At 35.0% G+C, this 7,958-nt stretch overlaps 1 non-coding gene across 1 annotated transcript; it reads right to left on the minus strand.

Annotated features, from left to right (window-relative positions):
• Positions 1-5,985: 5,985 nt before the first annotated feature.
• On the minus strand, positions 5,986-6,057 carry TRNAG-UCC (transfer RNA glycine (anticodon UCC)). Its single transcript has one exon. It is a non-coding gene; the product is annotated as a tRNA-Gly (tRNA).
• Between the last annotated feature and the right edge of the window lie 1,901 nt (positions 6,058-7,958).

Consider the following 7,958-nt stretch of genomic DNA (forward strand, 5'->3'; position numbering starts at 1 on the left):
AAAATCCAAGCTCAGTGCCACGTCCGGGCTGCCGCTTGACGATGGGGGTACAAAATACCGTCAACTGGCTGGGGCCTTCAGTACCTAACATTTACACGCCCCGACATCAGCTACGCAGTTCAACAAGTTTGTATGCATATGCATGCGCCACGAACGGTTCACATGAATGCCTTAAATCGCATCTTAAGGTACATACATGGCACTATTACTCAGGGTTTGCACATATATTTAAATCATCAGTTGGCAAACTACTCTCATACACCGACGCCGATTGGGCTGGGTGTCCCGACACACGTCCCTTAACTTCTGGTTACTGCGTGTATTTGGGTGATAATCTTCTCTCGTGGTCGTCCAAACGTCAGGCCGTCATTTCCCGATCCAGCGCCGAGGCGGAGTACCGAGGCGTCGCCAACGTCGTGTCCGATGTTGGTTCAGGTCCCTCACTCAACACACGTACACAACTCACTCTAGTATGTGTATTGAATATAAATGTGAAGATAGATAGATAAAGCAGAGAGTTCAAAAGAAAGATGTCTGTTAATATTATTCAATATACAATGGCTATTCTATCCTAAACAACCGGACACATCGTGACCCACTCTTCTACTCCATTTGCCTCCATAATAATAGGTCAAAGATAACAACTATATATAACTAATTAACCTATAATAAAACGTGTATAATATGGATATCTTCTGCAGCAATTTGGAGCCCGTACCTTTGACCCATAAACGAACCCACGAACAAACCCGAGTAAACCCAACATCCGAAACTTGTTGGCTCCGAAATTTATTACTCAAACTTCATTGTGCACCTTCTCATGCAACTCTAGTATATTGTGACAATATAAGTGTCGTGTACCTGTCCAGCAACCCAGTTCAACATCAGCGAACAAAGCACATCGAATTGGACATCCATTTTGTTCGTGACAAAGTTGCCAGAGGTGAACTCCGGGTTCTTCACGTTCCATCACGTCATCAAATTGCAGATATCTTCACCAAAGGCTTGCCCTCATTTATGTTTGATGACTTCAAATCCAGTCTCAACATTCGTGAACCTCAAGTTTAGACTGCGGGGGTGTATTAGAAGATATATATGGTTATATTATTATTATTATAGACTATATTGTATTTGATATAGAATATGATTCATCCCTAAATTAGAGGAGGGACACCATGTATATATATTAGGGATTATTGGTTTATTAGAATCATCGAATTTTATCAGTTATCACATTGTTCACTAGAATATAGTGACGCCACATGTTGTACTTTGTCTTAGATCTTCGCAACAAATCAACCATATAAAGAATGTACAATCGAATCAATAAGATCAGGTGTAACCACAAGAAAATATCCCAGTATAAAACTACATCCGATAATTGGATAAAATGATTAAGCTGCTCCAAGTAAATTTAATAATCATCAAGAGTTCAGCATATATATGCTGAAACTCACTGAAAATGGTTAAAACTAAGAATTAGGATACAACTATTATGAAGTTACTGAGTCCATCAAAGACAAGATACTTGGGACTGCAAAGAATTAGAAGGCAGGTCCCTAATAGAATCTTAGCAACATCAAAATATCACACTTGGTCCTCCAGCTGGATATCCACCCTTTTACTACAAAAAAAAAAGGACTAATGCCAAATTTTTCCCAAAACTGCAGGGCTTTAAGCATCCATGGTTCTGATGATAAGATTTTATGAATGGAATTAATACGTCATGCAGTTCGCAAATATGTATCTTAAACCCCATATTGCATATCATTAATGGAGACGATCATGAATACGCCCATCATCAGAATGAGCTAGCTAGCTTTAATTGTTCTTGATTTTGTCAAAAAAAAAAAAACAGTTCTAGCCATATGACACTGCAAATAAGCCACAACATTCACACTTTTAACCTATGTTATCCAATATATACTTTATGTATAAACTGGGTTCTAATCGACCTGGGAGGGCGACTGAAAAACCAGCGGACTGTTCTCTTGCAATTTACGGGAGATCAGAAATTCGATCCATAAAGACACTGATCAACAACAGTTTGGCAAATATTTGATCAAATGCAGTGGTGACTGAAACAGCAGTCGGTTGTTTTCGTTTAGAAAACATTTAATTTGACCCCAACTAGTAAAATTGAAATCGAACTTAATCCGAAACTAGTAAAGTTGAAATAGAATTCAATCTAAAACGAGTAGAGTTGAAATCAAACTTGATCCCAACTCTTCAGGAGCTGAAATCAAACTAATCGATCAGAATTAGCTCACATTTATGAAAGTGAGATGTGATAGGTGTTAATATGTATGGAATATCCAAAGGGTTTCATGACTAATCGAAAGGCCACAAATGGCTTATAAAAAATGGCATTCCAAATAATCAAGGAGTTGTGAAAAGCGTACTATATAACAATACACCAAACTCCACGTTGCAAACCCTTTCATGAGTGCAGCAACTATCGCTAACAGCTGTGACAAAATCAACAACCAGATGTACCATCTCTGACAAATCTAATAGCAAAGGCAATATTCAGCAATGACACATCTGCTGCAAAGTAATCTAATAATGAAATTCCAAATTAAGACTTCTAATTGTCCGTAAATGATGAATATAACTGCCATAAAAAGGTGTAACAGGCGACCATATAACCAAAACTCAGTTTCTCCTAGTATTGATCATCTAGTTTGAGCAAAGATAAACATTAAACAAACTAGAAATGCAATATCATAAAGAGTTCGAAGACTATATACATAACAACTTTAGATATATGAGATACATTATTCACAAAAATATAATGATGCGACAAGTGCTACTTTGTCTTAGATCTTTCCCAACAAATTCAATCATATAAAGAATGTACACTCAACCCAATAATGCAATAATGATGATCAGATAGATGTAACCACAAGAAAAGATCCCAATAAAAAACCACATCTGATATTTTAAATATATGATTCATTTTATTTGCAGGGATTCTTGGATAAGACAGTTAAACTGTTCCAAGTAATTTTATAATCACCAAGAGTTCAACATATATTGAATATAGATAAAACCAAGTATTGAGATAATAGTATTACACAATGACTTAATCCATTAAAATATAAGATATTAGGAAACTCAACAAAAATCGGAAGACATAAACTCTAATAAAAACAGCTACTATTTACATTGATTGGAGAATTTGGAAAGATATTTTAGTTGGTCGTCAAATAGAATGATGTGTCGAAGAGCGATTATAATGTATAACTTCATATCTTAGTATTACCCGTTTTAGAGATGAAAATGTATCCTAAAGTTAAAATTCGAATGACAGTAACTAACAATGATTCTAGCGATGAAATAAGTCATAACTACTCAAAATCAAGATCAGGTGTAACTACAGAATATCTCAGTATAAAACCATTTTATGCACATGCCAGAATAATTGGATAAGACGGTAAAGCTGCTGCAAGTAAATTTATTAATCATCAATAGTACAGCATATGCTGAAATTGACTGAAAAGGTTTATAATTAAGAATTAAGATAAGAATGCAACATAATACTGAATCTATTAAAGACAAGATTGATCCCTAATAAAATCACAACATCAAAATGACTCACTCGATCCTCCAGCTGGATCTCCTTCCAATATCAGAACAAATAAAGAGGATTGAAGTGAGTGAATGCCAAATATTATGCTTCGTATAAGGATTTAGTGAAGGGTCATGAACTCATGATAAACATAAGTAAAAAATCTCAAAAAATTTAATAGGTTTCGATATACTTATATATTGGCATGTCAAACTTCAAATTAAACTCATTTTAAAGATTTGTCATCGACTAAATATATTCTATGTTACGTGAACAAATTAATCAGCCAAACAAGATCCCAATCAATGATGCGCAATTTTGCTACCAAAAATGTACCATTCCTTATTAACAAACTGTTTTCATCTGTTGTTAGCTGATTCTAGCTAGTGTGGAACCCATTAGCTTTTATATATTGGGTGTGCAGACAAAGTAATTGGTCGTTAAACAACATTTAGAAAATATATGACACCATAGACCACGTTTAGAAACCATAAGTCACCAGTTATTGAAACACATTTTGAACACAAAATATTCCTCAAAATAAAATCATACCGCAAAGCTCTGCCAACTTGACTGCTTCCTCAGCATCAAACTCGGGCACTAGGTCCAGGACTAGTAGAATTTCCATGGATTAACTGCTGATGAGTTAAGAGTGAGAATGGAGTTAATACATTACTAATCCAAGTCAAAGCAAATCAAAAGTCAAAGAAAATCCAAATTCTTTAGGAAGTGATAATAAGAAAAAACAATTGAAATACACAACTAAAAGAACTCACCATGGCACTCCCATTGTTATCACTTGCCCCCTCCGGCCTCCCGTTAACACGAGGAGATATGAGGCTCTGAACAAATGCATGGGCTTCAATATAGTCCAAATGGCAATTAGTTTGGCACGATGTACCAAAATTCGATGTGCTGAAGTAGTGTACAACGTCGTATTTCATCTCACGATTACGTGGCAGCAACACATCCCACGACTCTTTCACACCGTAGTCTTTCATTATCCACCTATCAAGGCGAGAATGTTCAAAGCGAGAATGTTGGCTTTTATAGAGGCAGAGACAATCTTCAACAATCCCCAGCCTGGTATTTAAGGTATATCTGTATCTTGTATCACCCGGTTGGGGGATTTCTTTAATTTTCTCTGTAGCTAAATCGAAAGCAAGTATTTTGTACCTCTTTCTAGCTCTCACGATCCAGTGAAGTGCACCATTGCATAAGACACCAACCTCCGTAGCAAACCGCCCAAACTTCATTTTTCCAATAACCCTCAATTCATTGGTTTTCAAACTCAACGCTTGAACGCGTTGTGTATTCCCTCTCCAGGTCCCTACGATGACCTTGTAATCATCTGTGAAAGAATCGTAACCAAAACCCCAAAATAGTGGTCTACTCGCCACTCGAGGAAATAGTTGCACCACTTCTCTAGTAAGCGGATTCCCTACCGAAACTTTACAGCTAAAAGTAGAGTCAGAGACGGAATATTCAGAAGTGATGACGCATACGAGGCCATTAGAAGAGCCAAAAAGCTTGTGAATATTATCATCTGTTAAGACAATTCTTCTTTGTCCAATATTGTTGCAGCAGTCTTCACTGTGACCACGGGTCAGATGACGCTTAACGAAACGAGGACTTGTGAATAAAGAATACCATGACTTGCACACACTCTTCAGACGGATCAGATCCTTCACATTTGATCGAACATGTATATGTTCAACCAAATCGATGTCATGACCAATCACTTCCATTGAAACGTTCATTTTTCGGCAAACACGAAATGAAAACCCTAACTTGTCGGCAAACGCCAAGTGAAATGCAGATTAATTAGGGTACTAGAAGATATATATGGAGTAAATCTCTAGGTTATTTATTTGCTACACTCAATTTCAAACAATTTACATTTTTGTTGTTGTAGTTCGGCTATAATCCTGTATTTCGTCCTTTGTGAAAACTATTAAATTCCTTTTGGTCCTTTTTTCTATAAATGAGGTCTAAGTTTGTATATATCTGTTTATTACATTAACTGTTAAGATGATAACGGAATAATTAATACAAAAAGCATATCAAGTCATTCATATTAGATTCAATTTTTTCACGAAGAATTTTAAACAACGAATTTCTTTTTAATCTTTGTGGATGTGGGACTTCAAGTCTTCAACGCAAGATCCTCCTCCCAAATGTTTTGTCTTTATCAATGGACGATCGTCTCATTGGTATAATACATATACAAAGTAAAAGGAACTCAAAGAAAGAGAAGGAAATAGAGTGGATAGTTTATTAATATAGGTGAATGAAAAACTAATATTAAGCTTTTGGAGAAATGCAGATCGAAATGCATAAAGTCGGATATTGTTAACAAAACTAAGGGTCTGAAAAAGTTGGGAAAAAATAGAGTGCCAATGACAAAATTTTAATGCGTTTGCCGGGAGTCAAACCCGGGTCTATTTCTTGGAAGGCAATTATCCTAACCGTTGAACTACAAACGCTACATGTATTGAAGGTGATACTGTTTTTTACATATGTCATGTCAGATTGAAGACGCTTATGTTGGTTTTTTCTATTATGGTTGTACTTTGTTAATTTTATTTTACTCCTTTTTATAATTTTTTTATCGGTTTATGTCAATTTATTTTGGTTATTTACGTTACGAAGAAGAAGAATATGCAACTTTAATTTTAGCATTATAGTTTTTATTTTTTATGTTTTAGTTTTTAAGGATAACTAAAACCATATTAACACAACCCGAATTACCCGAACCCGAAAAACCGTGAGAGATTTGGGTTGGGTTTCGGGTCAATGCTAAAAACTTTAAAACCTGAATAACCCGAAACCCGAAAAACAAACCCAAAGAATACCCCTATTTACGGGTTTTGTTTTTGTCAATGTACCTTCACCTCATTGGTATAATATACAAAAGGGGCATTTACATATATCCCCTCCCTAACTTCATTTATTACACATTTCCCCAATGTTAAACATTTAATTACATATTTCCCCTTCCTAAACCACTTATATTACATATCTCCCTATTTCATTAAAATTAACTAACTAAACGACCATTTTACCTTAAATTAATATATATATATATATTAATATATATATATATATATATATATATATATATATATATATATAGAGGGTGGGGTTAAAATGAGAAGTGGAGTTTGTCTAATTAGTGTAAGAAGTAATCTGGTGCGTTAGATATGTCGATCTAACGGTGGATATGGAAAGTGGGTGTTTTTTTTTGGTGTGTTTTATTTTAGTTGTGGTGTGTTTTTTGTTCGGTGTGTTTTAATATATATAGTGGTGAAAACATACTTTCTACACTTCTTAGGATAAATCTACTTCTTATTTTTACTTTGCTCTCTATATATATTCCTTTTTTAATAGTAACAATTACATATATCCATTAAGACAAACATAAAGAAGCTAATAAATTCAATCGGAGTTGATTTTTTTAATTGTTAGCAAAACTGCTACTATCTTCAAGCTAGCACGTCAAGCGTGAGACAATCACGGCCGCAACAAGCAACCCGCGTCACAAGGAACAAAAAGGAATTCATTATGAATTCATCTATTTTTCATAAAGTGAACATTATACATAAAGATGTTTATTGTTAGTATTATTCACTTTTAGTTTCAGTTGAGCTGTGCAGTTAAATATATATATGCTTGTTGAGAGAGTTTTTTTTATTACTTTATCTATAGTTGAATTAAGTGTCAAAATGTAATGTTTAGTGAGCTAATAGTTAGGTGAATTCTTCATCTTCTTCTATGCGTTCCCAAAAGAAAATTACTTAATTCCCAAACTCCTAATTAGGGATTACACTAAGATTGATAAAAATTGTGCTGCAACTCTAAAAAACTCAACCTACCATAGGTGAAAGACGAAAGGGCTGCCGGAGTGGCCGTTTGCGATGAATCGAACGGCAAAGAGGCTGCAGAAACCGTCGTTTGAGACGAATCAAACGAAAAAGATGAAAGGGTTGTCGTGAATGTTGGTTACTTTTACGTTTGCGTGAATGGATACCGGAATCGAATGGCAAATTTTCGTGAACATTGGTTACTTGGTGCTCTGTTTCAGACCAACGTTTGGTTTTCCAGCAGTTGGTATGTGGGTTTGCAATATGTAATTAAACTTTTAACATTGGGGAAATATGTAATTTAAAGGCTTAAGGAGGAGAAATATGTAAAAATCCCTATACAAAATTAAAGGGTCTCAAAGAAGGAGAAGGAAATAGAGGGGATAGTTTATAAATATAGATGAATGAAAAACTAAAATTAAGCTTTTGAACAAAAATGCTTAAAGTCGGATTTAGACCAAAGAAAGTTGTTTGGGAAAGGCAGAAATGTGTTTAAAGTTAAATCATGTTGGAATAATCATGTT

Source organism: Bidens hawaiensis, unplaced genomic scaffold (genome assembly GCF_021521415.1).
Source record: "Bidens hawaiensis isolate Kalapana, Puna unplaced genomic scaffold, B.hawaiensis_p1.1 tig00002553_1, whole genome shotgun sequence".
Classification (NCBI taxonomy): domain Eukaryota; kingdom Viridiplantae; phylum Streptophyta; class Magnoliopsida; order Asterales; family Asteraceae; genus Bidens; species Bidens hawaiensis.